Here is an 18855-nt window from a genome sequence, read left to right on the forward strand (position 1 = left end):
TTTAAACCTTTTCAAAACTCTAAAAGAAGAATATCAGCCGATTTATCAGATCACAACGATTCAAATCATACCAAATAGCTGCTGGAAAAACTATCGGTTTCGCTAAATGGTGCTTTTGAAAAAGTGACTGTGATTTTTTGTCACACTACCACACCGTGCTGGGGCACGCAACACAACAGCGCAATGAAAAAACCACAGCCACATTTTCAAAAGCACCATTCAGCTAAGCCGATAGCTTTTCCGGCAGGTATTTTGCATGAATTGAATCGTGATGATCTAATAAATCGACTGATATTCTTCTTTTAGAGTTTTGAAAAGGTTTAAATGGATAATCTGGTGGCAAAGCTGAGCACAATTTTTCTTACGCACACTACCAAGCCTTGAGGTAACTTGAGCCTTAAGAGTGTTGCGTTTGAAAAAAATATATTTATCTTTATGCATGCGTGTGCGTTGTAACTTGTTAATCCAAGTTTACGGCGCTTTGTAGCTGCATAGGGTAAAGAGACTATTGGTTTTCATATGTTTCATATTTCGGTTATATGTGATATATATATTTCGGTTATATGTTTTTTATCAGTAAGGCGTCTGACAACGTGCTTCTGTAGCTATTGCACTGTTCAGTAGCGTAGTATTTTATATAGGAGAGTACACTCAGGTTTTTTACGCGGATTTTGAAATTTACGCGGTTTTCATTTTCCCCTTTTTTTAAAATTGCGCGGTTTTCATTTACACGGCCTGTATCCCCTGCGTAAAAAATCTGAGTGCAATTGCATCGGAAACAATCACATTCCCAGCAGAACTTTTTGTTTTCTAATTTCAAACACTTTTGTTTCGTACTGCACAAAACGGAAAATTTTAAAACAGAACTTACCGTTCCAGTAGCAGTTTAAGCGGGTGTTCTTTTTCGATTCAAATTCAAGCCATGTCTTAAGCGTTACTGGACTTAAAATTGTTTTCCCAGTTTATCCAGTCAGAGTATCTGTCCTGCCCTATGTATTTAAAACACAGTTCTAATTGCGTTTTAAAGTTTACAATATATAGAACGGTTGGGTATATTAATTTAAATTTAAAAAAAAATCTGTTTTAAATTATGAAACAAACCGCTGTACTGACGATATAATTATGTCAGTCTTATTACCACATAAAAACCTATATAACATAAAACGCTGCAGAATTGGTTCAACAATACAATGTTTACACTACAGAGTTATAACATGTAATAATAATTAGAAACAAGAAAAATGTCACCAAGATAGCATAAAAACCCGTTTAACTGGTAGTGCGAACGTTGTATAACAATGTAATTTATCAAATAATTTCCTTTTTTCCACCACTAATCTAACAAGAAATACTTAACCTTAAGATTGCTTACTTAAGTTCATTAGTACATTATTGAAAATTTAAATGGAAAATGAAATTTCATATTTCATGGAGAATCCGTTGGCGGGCGTGGGCTTCCTCATCACAGTTCTCAATATAGAACTTTCCTTTTGAATATATTTTCTGGACAGACCAGCCTATTTTTACTAGATGGATCAGCCAAATAATGCCAATCACCTAGTGAGATACTTGATTAATTAATAGATTACCGTTAAAAGACCTTCAATAAATAATGTTTTAATGGGGAGGGTATATAGCAAATTGTAACATATGAAAACAGGTGAGAGAGCAAGAACGTGAGGCGATATGTGTGATAGATAAAATTATCCATTTGCACGCTCTTGAAAAAAGCTACAGTTTTAATGTCACCGTGGTCGTGTCCTGTACACAACCCTTTAATTTTTTACATTTTGAATATCTTAAAACTAGGAGGTTACAAGGTTGAAATATTTTTTTTTTATAAAAGAGAAAAATTTTACAGCTATCTTAAGACTAGAAAAAATATTCTATATACAAGAGGGGGCAAAAGATTTTTTTTATGAAAAATTTTAAAACAAGGAATTCAATAGTAATAGCTTTTTAGGAAATGTTTACAGTTATCTTAAAACTAACAATATAGTTTGGTACACAAACGGGGAAAAATATATATGAAAAATTTCACATGTGTTTTTAAACTAGGGATACAATTCTATTTACAAGATGGGGGACAATAGTACTTATGCAGACTTGTTAGACTGGTAATGTCCTTTGGGGTGAGAATTTTGGTACCAAGGGTGATGAAATCCGGCGATAAACGGGGTTCGTGTAACACCCAATTTCAAAGAAACTGCGTACATCATTGGTTTCGACGGAGACAGCTGACATCTCGTCGATTTCTTCGCCTGCTCATTTATCCTCGCGCCTAAGCCACTGTTGTCCTTCGCGATATTGTGCGGGGACCTCCCAAATACTGGTTCAAAAGCTATAACATCGCTGATATCCGGTAGACCTTCGCTGAAATTGGACTTCTTGTGGCTGATTTGGTCATTGAAGTGAGGCCATAGGGGCCATACACTAATTACGTAAGGGCATATGGGGGGAGAGGGAGATTCAAAATATCTTATAAATTCTTATCTCAGGGGGAGGGTTTGTCCTTTCTTACCTAATATCATAAAACTATGAAAAATTAAAACTATAAGAACAATGTTCTTTATTAAAAACACGGACTATTTCTTATTTGTACCATGAACATTTTGTATATCAAACAAATTCTTAGCTCGTGGTGGTCAGAGTTAAAAATATTCAAATTCATTGAATGAAAATTGATCATATTCAGCCGCATTCATTTTCAATATTCAGTGACGCAGCTGAAAACGTCAAACGAACAAACCGCCCATTCATCCATGCAGATTTTCATTCATCTCCGAATATTACACGAAGCGACTGTACAACAACGAATCATACGCATTAAAGTATGCCGTGGCACAATGTAAGCGATGATGATGGTTGTTTTATATGCTTTACCGGCATTTGAAAACATTTTCCTAGATAATTAGTGAAATGAATATATTGTACGATATTCAACTGAATGAAGAGCATAGATATTTGAATGAATATTTTTTCTATTCACCGCGAGTCGCATCAGGTTCATTACCAGCCGTCAAAAAAGAGCTTCGATTATTTTTAACTCTGGTGGTGGTACATTGTTTTGTTCGGAAACTGGAGTCACAATATGCCTTACAAGTTAGGAAATGTTGATACCCTTCGTGTTATCATAAGATTGTCAAAAATCTTTTAAGTTCTTCATCACAAGAAAATAGATTCAAAGGAAGTGGAATATAGCGAAGCAGGTCATGTGGGCCAATTCGGCGTTTCTGAATATCTGCCAACAGATATTCTGAAATTTCTACTGGGCGAAAATAAACAAAATTACCGCAGAAGATTACAGCTAAACTTTGTCATGAGTTTTTTCTAATAATTCTATGCGCATCGTGTTCGCTATCTTATTATTTAATGAATTAACAATATTATTTATTAATTACGAAAATCATGATAAGATCTTATGTAGGGGGAGGTCACCAAAACCTTACGAGCTCTTATCTGAGGAGGAGGGGGAGATTGAAAAGTTCAAAAAAGCCTTACGTAATTAGTGTGGGTCCTTTAGCCATTTTGATAGGACACTCCGTTACGTATTAGTGTGTCGTGTTGCTCAGTAGGTGCAATGATAGCGGCAAAGTTGTTCGAGATCCGACTCTTCAATCTCCGCTACCTTGGAGGTACTTGCTTTTCCCGGTGATGAGACGGGTCCTTCTAGGTGTGAGTCGGTATCGTAAACATCTTACGTGGCAACCTGCAGCACAGAATACTTCCAGGTTCTGCACAAATTCCAGGTGAAATGGGAGCACGTTACCATTCTGGACCTAAAGTTCACAGGTCAACTTAAGAGAATACTGCAGCTTCGGGATCCTGGGGTGCCACATTGGATCCGTGTCGCGACATTACGCAACTGCTTCATCCACATTAAAGGCCAAAGCACGTTGTTGCTGCCGACCAAGGGGTGGGTCTTCTGGCAACGATTCTCTTTTTCCTTTCTCTTAACAACTAAGAGTGAATCAATTTCTGGTTTGTGTCTTGTAACGAGCGAGACGATGAAGGAAGAAAGTTTAGAACAGCGTAGAAAAGGTCATATGAGCAAGCTTAGAGTTTGCTGACGACGTAATCATTTGTGTTCTACCGCAGGAGTTAGTATCGTCTTGAGTACTGTGGCTTTAAATATTAATAATACTTTTTCTTTCAGTCCCTTGCTTTAAATATACGTTAAGTTTAATTAAAAAAATTTGCCCCCTCACTCAAAACAGGATTGCTACGGCTCTGCGATACTAGCAATGTCCGTCGCTTCAACGATTTTACGGACAACTTCGACTTCGTCATTAGTTCTGTACAGTTTAGAAATCGTTTGTTATCACTTTAGGTTAATTATTTGTAATTTAGTTCATTAAGACTCATTGTCAGATGGACGTAAATTGTTAAATATAAATATAAATATAAATAAATTATCCTCTCTCACTCGTTTTCGTGCACTGCTTTTCCATTCCTTTCTGCTGCTAATACCATCATAACCAAAACGAATGTGCGTATTCCCCCACCATCCCATGGCCAGTGTTGCCACAATTGCATGTTGCTATTACACTTTGAATTATTTTATCGATCCTCTCTAGTATTGATAAAATATAGAACGTGCAAAGTACACTAGTCGCATGCTTTTATTCGAACTTTTTGGCAGCCTCCGTTGATTAACTGCATAAATCGATTTGTTTGTGCAGCTCCTTGCTAGTAGCAAATTAAATAACCTTTATCAGCGCTAACAAATAACACAAAAGAATTTAAATTTGTGAAAATCTTTTCCTTCCTTCTTTTCAAATCTGCAACATTCTTTGAAAATGTTGTTATTGAAAAACTGAACATGCAAGTTTGCTAGCACTGGCCACTAGATTGAAGGCGATGGAAAGATAGAATATTCGTTTTGGTTATGCTAGTATTGGTAGCCGAACGGAAAGGAAAGGCACAGGAATGCAGGGTTGCCACTATTTTTCAAAGAAAATCTGATAGTTCAAATAAAAATGTCTGGAAAAATCTGTCACTTGACAGCGAGCTCAAAGTCATCGAAATTTGGCATACATTTTGGTCTTCATAGAACATTAATCGATTTTTTTGACCCAGATCAATTGACCATCTCTATAATTTATAAATCTGGTAGAATGAGAGGTTTACCTTTCTGCTAAAGGACTAAAAAAACTCTAGCTGTGCCAGATAAATCTGTCATAATGGCATTCCTTCTGCGGTTTTACGTAGAATTCAGAATATCTGGAAAAGTCTGGCAAATTCTTTATGCTGTTGGTGTCCTAACTTTAAGTATGCTTCAATTAGATCATAAAAGGTCCGTTGAAATAAACAGTTAAATAAATAAATAATTAAATACATAAATAAATAAATAAATAAATACTCCAACATTCCCGGTAACCCATCCATTGAATGGCCATACCACACCACTCTAGCTGGTACCAACTTCACAACCTCAGTACCGTGAAAGCACCAGACTCTGCGCACTTTGGAAACGATGCCTCTCGTTTCCCGTACCGCCTTTTTACGATTTTTCACTATAAAGTGGAACTTAAAAACCAAACAAACATGGGTTGTAAACACTTATTAAACTGCGCCGGCATTGTGCCGTTTCCTCGCTCAACCTGGAGGAAAACAAATCGTTGTCACGGGAAATTTTCAGGAAAACAATCAGCTTCCAGGCCTAAAGGGAGGGCGGCAATACAAGAATGCGAGATTTCAATAAGCGAATTTTAAAAATCAGACATTTCTACAATAGTTCACAGAAGAGAACAACAAACTCTAATCTGGTTTTCAAAGTTGAATTTGATGTTGAAAATGCACGGAATAGAGTACTGCGTGGCATTTTGTGTGGTCGCGGTAATCCCAGATTTGCAATACATAACTGTATATATAATTACCAGTGTGTTAGAGCGACGCAGGCATTGCATTTATCGCTCATATGAATAAATGCGTCCGAACAATTTGCCACTGCGACTAGTGATGTCTTTTTTATTCGATTAACGCAAATAATCGACTAATTTCCAAATTAATCGAAAAATCAATAATCGATTACAAACTTTCGGTATAATCGAGCAAATCGAGTAGCTGCTTTCAATTAATCGAGAGCATAATTAATGAAGGGTGAGCGTTGAAAATGAAAGTTGCAGAACAACAAAAATGACAAGACTTCTCCAAATTTTTAAAGATGTATCCAATGACCTTTTTTTGTTGACTAACTAAGATTTACAAAGTAATCGATTATTGACCTTAATCGATTATTCTGGTCGATCAATCGAATGAATTAATCAAGCTCTCAAAAATCATTCAACTAACGGACAATCTACTATTTTCAAAAATCAGACGCCACTAACTGCGACAACAAAATCTCACATTTTCACCCGAAAAGCCACTGTGCCTCACACAACCTCTCCGGATAAATACAACGCGTTATTTATCCGGATGAACAAAACCGCCGGAGAATGAGCGAATGAGTCTATCACGGTATTTCCCTGCGCTCGCTACCCTGCTTTCGCTATTCCAAAACACGAAAAAACAAGTCTGTCGCATTTATTTGACGCTTTTCTCTGAAATTATGTGTATTCCCTAACGCCTTCATCGATTTTCATTGAATTAAAATATTATCACCTTCTGGGTAACTCAACTTACGCACATACCACTCGGGGGTCTGTCTCCCTCCAGCAGCATTATGCAAAAATGTCAGTGACCGGGAGCCAATTGGATAATCTGCATCTGATCATATAATGTACGCATAGGCATACAGTGGCATTGAAAGGCTATGTGTCCCTGAAAAACTCTCTTCAAAAGCGCAATATCGGTTATTCAAACACCCTAACAAAAACAACTGTCGGTAAACTACTTTCGACTTGTGCTCCAGCCGTCCGAGTAAGAGCATTCTAAAACGATTCGCAAATCTCACTAATACAGTCACACCTTCCTTTCAACCCTTTCCTTCCTTCCAACCCCCCTCCAAGAAATCCGCAAACATAAACAATCTTATTGGAAAATGTGTTAGAAAAATATACTCCCTTGTGTATCTACTGATGAATAAAATGGCGGTTTTCTCCTGCCGACAGCAGCATTTCTGCAATTGCCTCCTGTGCACTTAAACACCTATTTCATCCAACATTCGAACGTTCCAGTGATGATGATTTTCCCTAACGGGTTTCGAGAGTTTTTTATTTGTTCTTTGGCATTACGATTAGCGATAATAATTCAAATTGAAGATACTACTGGGATGTCACTTTTAGAAAAAGTCAATATCGAAGTAAAGTTTGAACTATGTGCGCATGCTCTTCAGTGGTAGCGTGATATCAAGAGCTGCAATTTCAGTTCTTAGTTCTCTGAGTCCAACACAACCGAAGTTTGGTTTCGTTATTCTCGTGTTTCCTTCCCATACTCATGCACCGGTAAACGAAAATTAAAACCAAACCGCGTTGCTGTGTAAAAGAAACTCGGTTTGGTTTTCGTGTCTCGTATAAACACAACCAGCGATAAGACCACACACAATGTAAAGGAAACAAACACTTGTGGAAATTTGGTTTACCGTACCGGTACTCAACCGGTATTTTCCCGCCTGTGATCAGAGGAGGGTAAGAAAACCAACCGGTACGTACAATCTCAACACGTGTAAACATCGTATTCGGTTTGGATTTCGTTCACATGGTAAACGAAAGAAAAACCTCCACCGAGTCTCAGTTTCTAAAACCAAACCGAACCACTCAGCCCCGTTTACATGTGTGTACGAATTTCAACTTGTGTCGATGTATTCTCAGCAGCGGTTTCGGTTTGGTTTTAGAAAACCGAGCCAGGTTTTTTTTTCTGTGCACGGTGCTTCAGTTGAAAGAAGAAGCAGTCAATTCGTCTACAATGCTGCCGAATAGACAACTGAATTGAGTTCAGTTAGTTGTTGAGAGTCAATGGGGTAATATCGAAATGGCTGGTTCTGAGCAGTTGTTAAAAGTTGTTAAAAGATGTTTGTTTTAATGCTGAATCATGAAATGTAGATATGTTTGATTTGGCAAAGTTGTCTAGAACATACAAATTGATGTTAATGTTAAAATGTTTAAATTGAAATTAAAGAAAACAATGAAACAAAAAACTTAATTCATTGAGAACAGCAACCAACTAACGAATAGGAAAAACACTTATTTTATAGACCGCCGTTAAAAACTAAGTTTCTTTAACGCCTTCATCGATTTTCATTGAATTAAAATATTATCACCTTCTGGGTAACTCAACTTACGCACATACCACTCGGGGGTCTGTCTCCCTCCAGCAGCATTATGCAAAAATGTCAGTGACCGGGAGCCAATTGGATAATCTGCATCTGATCATATAATGTACGCATAGGCATACAGTGGCATTGAAAGGCTATGTGTCCCTGAAAAACTCTCTTCAAAAGCGCAATATCGGTTATTCAAACACCCTAATAAAAACAACTGTCGGTAAACTACTTTCGACTTGTGCTCCAGCCGTCCGAGTAAGAGCATTCTAAAACGATTCGCAAATCTCACTAATACAGTCACACCTTCCTTTCAACCCTTTCCTTCCTTCCAACCCCCCTCCAAGAAATCCGCAAACATAAACAATCTTATTGGAAAATGTGTTAGAAAAATATACTCCCTTGTGTATCTACTGATGAATAAAATGGCGGTTTTCTCCTGCCGACAGCAGCATTTCTGCAATTGCCTCCTGTGCACTTAAACACCTATTTCATCCAACACTTTCACTGTATATTACAAGAGCATCACTTAAACTTAACATTCATAACACTTTTTTCACTTTTGGCCACTTCAAACACACCAAAACGATTTATCGATCGGGACGGCAAAAAAACGGCTCGTCACCATTTCAGTGATGCCAGCTCTCTTAAAAACATGTATAAAGTTATTGTTAGAAAAACTTTTTTGCTGATAATTTCTCCACAGAGAACAGACGTCCATCTTCAGCATTCAACTTGTGTAAAATCTCTAACGGTTTCGAAGGTAGTTTGGATATCTAAACCAGGTGCGCTACTGTCGTCATGTTTTTTTGTGGCTGAGTTCGACTGAATTGACAGCGGTTATTCCTCTACCCAGTCAAACTAGTCCGGAACCGATTCGGACTTCCAGCATGAATTCCAGCTCAAATGCGTCAACCGATAGAGTCGGAATCGGTTGTTTTCTTTGAGCTAGATTCCATGCTGAATCCATCCAGGATTTCGAACCGGTTGCGAAATCGATTTGACGGATAGTTGGGATAGGTTGGTGTGGCGGCGCTAGTGTTTTTCGTATATTAATTCAAATGTTTACACACGTTTTTTAAATATTTTTGTTCGATCATGGATGTCTGTTCCCTGTGATTTCTCCATCATGAAATCACATTCAAACTGTTTCTTTTCTCTTTAGGTTTTTGTTGACAAAATATAAAGTTATAAAAAATCGTATTTTTTTTACAATTTGAATTTTTAACATAAATTTAATTTTTTGTGCAAAATGACACAATATTTTTTTTAGTGTATATTTTTTTCGAGCAGAAGTATTCATTCCCTGTACTTCGTTCTCAGATAGTTTTACTGTATGATGTTTAGTCTTCCATTCCGGTTAAACCTATAATGTTTCATTGAAATCTAAGATGGTCGGTCACGATTTTAGAGATTTTCGGACGGATCTTAGTGGAATTCCTCTCCAATATCTATTATTTTTTGGGAACCCAAATTGCAAACGAAAGCAAGTAAGTGTTCTTTATTTTTCTATGTGAATGCTAAGTTAACGAAAAATGAAATTTGGCACGAAAAATACAATAAAAAAATGACACTTAGTTCGGTTTGGCTTAACGCAGGCCAATTATAGAATAGAAGTTAGTTTTTATAATTCTTTACAGATTTAATCCGCCGAAAATCGCGCAAATGGCTCGGAATGAAACCCGTTGGAGCCCTAAGACGATTTCGCTAGATTTTCAGAGAAGCGTGCACCAAGTGCACTAACACAAGTGACGGAAATTTATCGAAAAGTTTCGTGGAAACGAAAGTTCCAGTGATGATGATTTTCCCTAACGGGTTTCGAGAGTTTTTTATTTGTTCTTTGGCATTACGATTAGCGATAATAATTCAAATTGAAGATACTACTGGGATGTCACTTTTAGAAAAAGTCAATATCGAAGTAAAGTTTGAACTATGTGCGCATGCTCTTCAGTGGTAGCGTGATATCAAGAGCTGCAATTTCAGTTCTTAGTTCTCTAAGTCCAACACAACCGAAGTTTGGTTTCGTTATTCTCGTGTTTCTTTCCCATACTCATGCACCGGTAAACGAAAATTAAAACCAAACCGCGTTGCTGTGTAAAAGAAACTCGGTTTGGTTTTCGTGTCTCGTATAAACACAACCAGCGATAAGACCACACACAATGTAAAGGAAACATAAACACTTGTGGAAATTTGGTTTACCGTACCGGTACTCAACCGGTATTTTCCCGCCTGTGATCAGAGGTGGGTAAGAAAACCAACCGGTACGTACAATCTCAACACGTGTAAACATCGTATTCGGTTTGGATTTCGTTCACATGGTAAACGAAAGAAAAACCTCCATCGAGTCTCAGTTTCTAAAACCAAACCGAACCACTCAGCCCCGTTTACATGTGTGTACGAATTTCAACTTGTGTTGATGTATTCTCAGCAGCGGTTTCGGTTTGGTTTTAGAAAACCGAGCCAGGTTTTTTTTTCTGTGCACGGTGCTTCAGTTGAAAGAAGAAGCAGTCAATTCGTCTACAATGCTGCCGAATAGACAACTGAATTGAGTTCAGTTAGTTGTTGAGAGTCAATGGGGTAATATCGAAATGGCTGGTTCTGAGCAGTTGTTAAAAGTTGTTAAAAGATGTTTGTTTTAATGCTGAACCATGAAATGTAGATATGTTTGATTTGGCAAAGTTGTCTAGAACATACAAATTGATGTTAATGTTAAAATGTTTAAATTGAAATTAAAGAAAACAATGAAACAAAAAACTTAATTCATTGAGAACAGCAACCAACTAACGAATAGGAAAAACACTTATTTTATAGACCGCCGTTAAAAACTAAGTTTCTTTAAGGAATAAATATTTCCGGCGATACCAGTCGATGTGTGTATGTAAATTTACTGCAGAACAATTAAATTTTTAAAAAATGTTGCGCAATAATTTGAATAAAAAAAATTATTCACATTGTGTCCAATCACGAAGTTATCTGTCTCATTACAACAAAACATGTAAAACGACCTTCAATCATTAATGTGGATATTGGTCCATAATGTAGCCATGCTAGTTGTTAACCGTTGCACAGTGGGAAAAAATGGACCTAAAACGCGACTTTACTCAATGGCTTGATAGAAGGCAAAGTGTTGTAATCAATAATGAATACTTCTTATGTAAAAATTTCTGGGGAGTCGATTGCAGATATTTAAAATGACCGTAAAGTACGCTATCATGCCCGTTTTGCCCCAATTCTCCTTTTCGTTTGAGTTTATTTTCAAAACTGAACATATAACTCGGAAGAAAGTTGGAAACGGCTGACAAATATTGATATTTCTTATGTAAAAAAGTCCAGAAAATTGATTGAATACATTAAGAATCATCTCACGAAACGTATACACCCATTTTACCCCAATTCTCCGTAAAACTAAAGTTTGAAGTTAATCCTGGCTTTATATTTCGGTAAAAGGCTATATGCGGCTGATCAAAAGTGATGACTCTTATGTATAAAAATCCAGGTTATCGTTTGAATATAGTTAGACTGGTCGCCCGAAACGTATGTACCCGTTTTACCCCAATTCTTCCCATAACTCAAGTATAAAGTCAAACCAGGCTCTACATTTCAGAAAGAGGCTGAATGCGATTGATCAAAAGTAGTATTTCTTATGCAAAAAATTCTGGGAAATCGATTGAAGGTAGTTAGAATGGCCGCACGAAACATGTGTACCCGTTTTACCCCAAATCTTCCCATATCTCAAGTGAAAAGTCAAACCTGACTGTGCTTCTCGAAAAGAGGCTGAAGGTGACTGATGAAAAGAAGTAATTCTTATATAGAAAAATCCGGGGAATCGGTTGAAGATAGTTGGAATGGCCGCACGAAACGTTTGTATCCGTTTTTCCCCAATTATTTACATAATACAAGCGTGGTCATACACCTTACTCAATATTTCAGAAAAAACAGAAAGCGGTTGATCAAAACTATTTTTTATGCCAAATAGTCCAGGAAATCGATTGAAGGTAGTTCGAATGACCGAACAAAACACGTGTATCCGTTTTACCCCTTCCCATAGCTCAAGTGTGAGGTTAAACTTGGCTGTACTTTTCGGAAAGAGGCAGAATGCGGCTGATGAAAAGTAGTAATTCTTATGTAGAAAAATCCCGAGAATCAGTTGAAGATAGTTGGAAGGACCGCATGAAACGTTTGTATATGTTTTACCCCAATTATTCACATAATGTATGTGTGAAGTAATATCTAACTCGTTATTTCCGAAACAGGCTGAAACCGGCTGATTAAAAGTAACTTTTTTATGTTAAATAGTCCAGGGAATTGATTGAAGATAATTCGAATGATTGGACAAAATATGTGTACCCGTTTTACCCCAAATTCCTCCCATAGCTCACATGTGAAGTTAAACCTGGCTGTACTTCCCGGGAAGAGGCTGAATGCGGCTGATGAAAAGTAGTTATGCTTAAGTACAAAATTCCGGGAAATCGATTGGAGATAGCTAGTATGACCGCACGAAACGTGAATACCCGGTTTTCCCCAATTCTTCACGTAATGTATGTGTGAAGTTATACCTTACTCATCATTTCAAAAACAGGCTGAACGCGAATTTTTTGTGCATAAGAATTACTATTTTTCATCAGTTGCAGTCAGCCTCTTTCGGAGAAGTACAGCTAGGTTTAACTTCATATTTGAGTTATCAGAGGAACTTGGGTAAAACGGGTACACATGGTTCGTGCGGATATTCTAGCTACCTTCAATTGCTTCCCTGAAGTGTTTAACATAAAAAATTACTTTTTATCAGCCGCTTTCAGCCTCTTTCTGAAAAGTTGGGTAAGTATAATTTCACACAAGTGTAAGGGACAGAATTGGGGTAAAACGGGTCAACACGTTTCGTGCGGTCGTTCCAAGTATTTTCAATCGATTCCCTGAACTGATTTACACAAGAGAAACTACTTTGATGAGCCGCTTACAGCCTCTTGCTGAAATAATGAGTAAGGTATAACTTCACACATACATTATGTGAAGAATTGGGGTAAAACGGGTATACACGTTTCGTGCGGTCATTCTAACTATTTTGAGTTATGGGAAGAATTGGGGTAAAACGGGTACATACGTTTCGGGCGACCAGTCTAACTATATTCAAACGATAACCTGGATTTTTGTACATAAGAGTCATCACTTTTGATCAGCCGCATATAGCCTTTTACCGAAATATAAAGCCAGGATTAACTTCAAACTTTAGTTTAACGGAGAATTGGGGTAAAATGGGTATATACGTTTCGTGAGATGATTCTAAATGTATTCAATCGATTTTCTGGACTTTTTTACATAAGAAATATCAATTTTTGTCAGCCGTTTCCAACTTTCTTCCGAATTATATATTCAGTTTTGAAAATAAACTCAAACGAAAAGGAGAATTGGGGCAAAACGGGCATGATAGCGTACCGTGCGGTCGTTGTAAATACTAGCAATCAATTTTTCAGCCCTTTTTACATAAGAAAAACCTTACCTGGTAAACGACATCCAGCCTATTCAAAAAAAGTCGCGTTTTGGGTTCATTTTTTCCCACTGTGCGTTGTGTGTCCGACGCGGTACCAGGGTACCTTTTTATGTTTCAATTAACTAAATTCCTATGTTTTGTCCATAGCTGGAAATTGAAACTTTGTGACATCTTAGAACTTCACTAAGTCAAGCCTTTGGGTTAATAATATTGTTGATATAGTAAGGGTGGGAGTGAGGAGGGGCTCCTGAATTTTTTTTCTACGTAACAGGCCGACGTGGGTACCCGGGTACCCAAAAAACTAAAAAGCCCATAACTAAGGTAATACCCAACCGATTTCGATACTTTAGGCCGTTTTGGATTCAGGAAATCATCCACTTTTGGACTTGGTAAAAATTAATCGGGCTACTTCATTTGGTTGCCGGGAATCCGGGTTTCCGGAAGCAGGTTCCAGTGCTGGGGTACTATTTGCGAACTTCAATGGAATACTAGCAATATGGGTATCAAAATTCTTGGAATTGCATCAGTAGGCTATTGGTTTTGGAAGCCATTCCATTCCAATTCCATTTTTCAAATTGCCATAGGGTCCTGTAACAATAAAAAACAGACTTCCGAGACAATATATAGAGTTTTGATACTCATATGGCTAGGACATGATTAAAATTTACAAATCATATCCTAGTACTGGAACATTACTCCGGAAAATCCGGATTACCAAAAACAAGATCCATTATTCCGGTTCTGTTGTACAGAATCAAAAAGTGGACGAGTTCCTGAATCCAAAACATCTACACGGAAAACCCGCTATCACAAAAATTAAATAATGCAGTTTGTGATTTCTGTCTTGGCTGTTTCAACTAAAATTTGCTAAAACAACTAACTGTTTTGTTGATTTTCCCATCACCAATTAGCTGAAAAAATTTGTTGATTTGGAATGCTGTCAATTTATTGAGAGCAAAGACAGCAACCAGGAAAACAAAAATGGCAACCAGGAAAACAAAAATGGCATTAGAAAGATATTCTTAGTTGACAAATGATACGTCAGTTCGCTTACTAAATTTGTGCTGTAAACATTTTGAAACTTATCATTAGAAATAGTTAAATTTAATTTATAAGCCTATAGAATTCAAGTAAATTGCCTAATATTGTACTCAACGAGAGCTGAAATAAACATGAAGTAAAGAATAGGTATGTTTTAGTTAAATCATTATCCGCTTATTGTAGCATGTAACTTTAAATCGTGAATGTGCCGAATAAAAATCAAAGCATTGACGAATAGACCTTTCTTGTCCGACCTAAACCCTGTGATGGACTGGAAGGTTTTGTACTGAAAATGCTTTCTTGTACCATACGTAAACTAGTATCGACAATTCATGAGTTGAAAGTGATCGACAGGCAACTTTTTATAGTTAAGGTAACAACGATTCGTCTCAAACATGCGCTTTTCACTTGAAGTGTGAACACTCGTCGTATAGTCCAAATCGGAGTGAAATAGGCAAATCCAATTTCGAGTTCCTACCAGCATGCCTATAGAAACCGAATAATAAAGATACTACTGCTCCGTTTGAAATACGAATTAATATAAAAACGTTTACAGCTGAATTGAAATTCCATGTTAGAGCATGGAGCCTCTTTGTTATTCTAGAATCTTTAAGCATGCCATTGTCTGGTCATCGAAACCTCGTTAATCTTGAATCGCTTGTGATTCAACAAAAACCAGTCAAACTCAATCCAGAACCGGCTTAGAATCTCGAATGCAACAGCAGATTCCGGCTCAATCGATTGGTGCACCAGAGCTAGAAACCATTCAGGTCTCCGAGTCGGTTCCGGAATGAATGGGAACGTACACTTTTATCAAACTTTGAAGAAGGGAACACACTGGCATGATAGTCCAATTTAGTGAAAAATTAGTCATTGTAGATTGTATGATGTGTGTTATATTGCTTGTGACATAAATTAGTTGTTTAAGAGCTAATACCGTTATATTGAATGCTTTCACAAGAGCACAATCTACAAAAATATGTTCTAAAGTGGCCAACCAGTGTTGAAAGCCCGTTCATATGCATATATGCTAATAGAGCTCATATTTTTGAGTATCGAGCAGCATGTCCGTGTTTGAAAAAAAAATACTATATTGACTTTAATTTTTTATTGAACCTTGCGAAAAACTTTATTTCTCTTACCTATGTCTATTAAAAAATGTTACCTATAGATTTCCATTATGTTCACTTTTTAACACAAATCAGAAATTGAAACCTTATTTTCCTGTCTCCAAGCTGGTGTAACCCATTTATCCCACATAATCGATGAAGTGCACCTTACGTTACCCATAGTAAAAATAACAATAATAAAACTTCACGCGACCAAACCTGCACTCTGCAGACTAAGCAAACGCATTTGTGTCTGATTCTGTTGAAAAAAAATCTCTCATGCACAATGCAAAGATTTCAAAATAATTGATTAGTAAGATTTGATTCGAATGTACATCAATACTCTGCTAAGGAAGTGCACAAGAATCTGATGGTGGACCAATGGTATCAGGAAACAAAAAGCTTTTTCTCCTGATGTACATGTGTACATTATTCGCACAAGTATACAATTTACTTGCTCATCTATACACAAGGAAAAAACTTTTTGCGTTAGTGCGTGTTCCTGTATGATTGTTTAGATAAGATTGGCTGAAAACTACACTTAAATGCATACATTAATCAAATATATACGGGAATCGCTTATATAACAGAAAATATATTTCGGTTGCTCATATTCTGCAATTGTTCTAACCTACAACATAGGTGATCCACCGGAGACCAAAGTGCAGTTATCATTTATCACTCTATTGGCGCCAACAGCAGCAGTACCAACATCCTTGTTTTCCTTGATTTTGCGAATCCGTATGATGCTTTATGCAATCAGCAAAAACTTGTTTGGGAATTTCGCCAACATTCGAGAAAGATGCAATTATTCATATCGTAAAACTGAGTCAGATTCAGTGTCAAATTGTTAGCAGCATTTTAGTGTCTCTAGTAGTGATATTTGCGACCAGTGCTTTGCCACAAACAGGTAGTTTGTAAAGCAATACAATCCGCTTTATGCTTGGTACAGTTATTGCTAATTACATTTCCCGGTGGCAGACAAAGAACACTACATCGATTCATCGAAACACTATCTTAACTGGCACTGTTTTCTGGAACCATCAAAACACTAGCTCGGAAGTACTTGTAATTGTAATTGTAATTTATTTGTCGCACGGTAATCTGTTAGCTAAGCTATACATCGGGTCAAGGAATCTTATATAGTGATAATTTTATTACATGTACGTAGGAAAGACTTATCTAATTACAAAGTTGAAAAACGATCAATCAGTACTTAGGTTCATCACAGCAGGCTTTTCTTGTTGGATTCAAGTAGGATGACATCTCTTGGCCTACTTTTTGCTCCTGTTGGTCGGGTCTAGATTTTCCCTTAAACTTTTTGGCGGTAGGTTGGTTGAAAGCAGCATAATGTGGGCAATAGCATTCGTGCAAAATTCTTCTCCTGATGGAATGTTCACACTGACGACAAATTATACGCAATTATAATATAAGTTAACTGAAACAATATAGTAGGTACTTATTGAAAATTTCTGACCTGTTGCATTGAAATAATGTTTTGTTTACAGTTTTTTCGTTTGTTTCCACAGGTTTCCACCTAAAATGTTTTGAGTTTTCGATCAAAGACGACGTCTTAAATAGAAAGACACGAGGCGAGAAAAATTCAATAGTAATTCTTCAAAAGGGCTAATGAGATTTTTGTAAACAAACTTATTTCGCTCATTATTCCGCTACCGAGTTGAATTTCATGAAAATACACATGAATCCACATCTTTACCCTTGGTAGAATCAATTTCATATGTTTTCTGTGTTGAAATGATAAAAAATTAAGAGAAATTAGCAAAACAAAAGTTTGTTTACAAATCTTATTAGTCCAATTCAAAAGTTCATATAGAATTAAAATAATTTGGCTGAGATTCCAGTGGAACATGGAACCATAATTATTTGCGATGAACAGTTATAAGCAATGTTAATATAAATTTATATTTCAGTGATACACGCTTGGATATATCAAGCCATTGACATGACGGCAATAAACTTTTTTGAATATAATTTGGCTTTTTTTGTTTCTGGGTAACAAGTCCTCCTTATAATTAACAAAATCATTAGCTGTTTCAACTGGTTGGGAATTATTTCAATATTACAATTGATTGAAACAACCATCTTGGTTTTCAGTTTCAACTCGCACCAATCTTGAAATCGACAATTATATTAGTTGTTACAACTGGTTGGGAATTATTTCAATATTGCAATTGATTGAAACGACTATCTTGGTTTTCAATTTCAACTCACACCAATTTTGAAATCGATAATTATATTAGTTGTTTCAGCTATTTGATGAGCTGATTCAGATGATGTGTGTCTTTGCTAACTGACAGCATCACATTTTCAACTAGATAATTTAGTTGTTTCAACAACTGTTTTGTTCATACAAAAACAAAAATGAAAGTTTAGAAAAATCAACAATCGTTTAGCTGTACCAAATTTTAACCAATCGATTTCAGAAATTCGACTAATATATTGGTTGCTATACGATCGGGAGCGTTTCCGTGTAAAAGTGTCCATCGGTTAAAGGAAGCCATAGTTATGAGCATTTCAATTTGTGGGTACCCGGGTACCCACGTTGGCCTGTTAAAGGTGTTTTTGTTGGACATATAACTTTTAAATCATCATGAATTTAGTTTCCTTGGAAATATATACCTATTTAAATAAGCATGCTTTTAAATGCTCAATCGTCGTGAAAATAACACCATATTGGGATGCAAAATGACGACGAATAACAATTTTTAATCTCTATACAGCTTTTCGATATCAGAAATACATTGTTTCATGATATTTTTTACCATTAAAACGTTATTGAATACCAGTAGTATTGACTATAGCTCGCCATTTCAGATTTTAAATGACGGCAGGCATCAATTTGCGATCTTTTGACATATTTCTTATGTTTAAAATGTCCATGTCGCGTGATTCTAGATGACAGAATATCTTGAATATACCGTCATCTTAAATTTTGATCTGCTATCATAGGTATAAAAATAACGGAGGCTATTAAATTTCCTTTTAATTTCGATTTT

The 18855-nt window shown here is 36.5% G+C and overlaps 1 protein-coding gene across 8 annotated transcripts in view; it reads left to right on the forward strand.

The window, feature by feature from the left end:
* LOC131683263 (clathrin heavy chain) overlaps positions 1-18855 on the forward strand; it is a 343996-nt gene that overhangs the window by 280870 nt on the left and 44271 nt on the right. The window contains exon 9 of one of the 8 annotated variants that reach the window (XM_058965098.1): positions 17368-18063. The exons of 6 other annotated variants lie outside the window; for them this stretch is intronic. The gene's annotated coding sequence lies outside the window, so the exon portion shown is untranslated. Of the gene's footprint in view, positions 1-14599; positions 15608-17367; positions 18064-18855 lie in introns of those variants that run through there. One more of the 8 variants, XM_058965099.1, reaches the window with a different exon arrangement.

This window comes from Topomyia yanbarensis, chromosome 2, assembly GCF_030247195.1.
Source record: "Topomyia yanbarensis strain Yona2022 chromosome 2, ASM3024719v1, whole genome shotgun sequence".
NCBI lineage: Eukaryota > Metazoa > Arthropoda > Insecta > Diptera > Culicidae > Topomyia > Topomyia yanbarensis.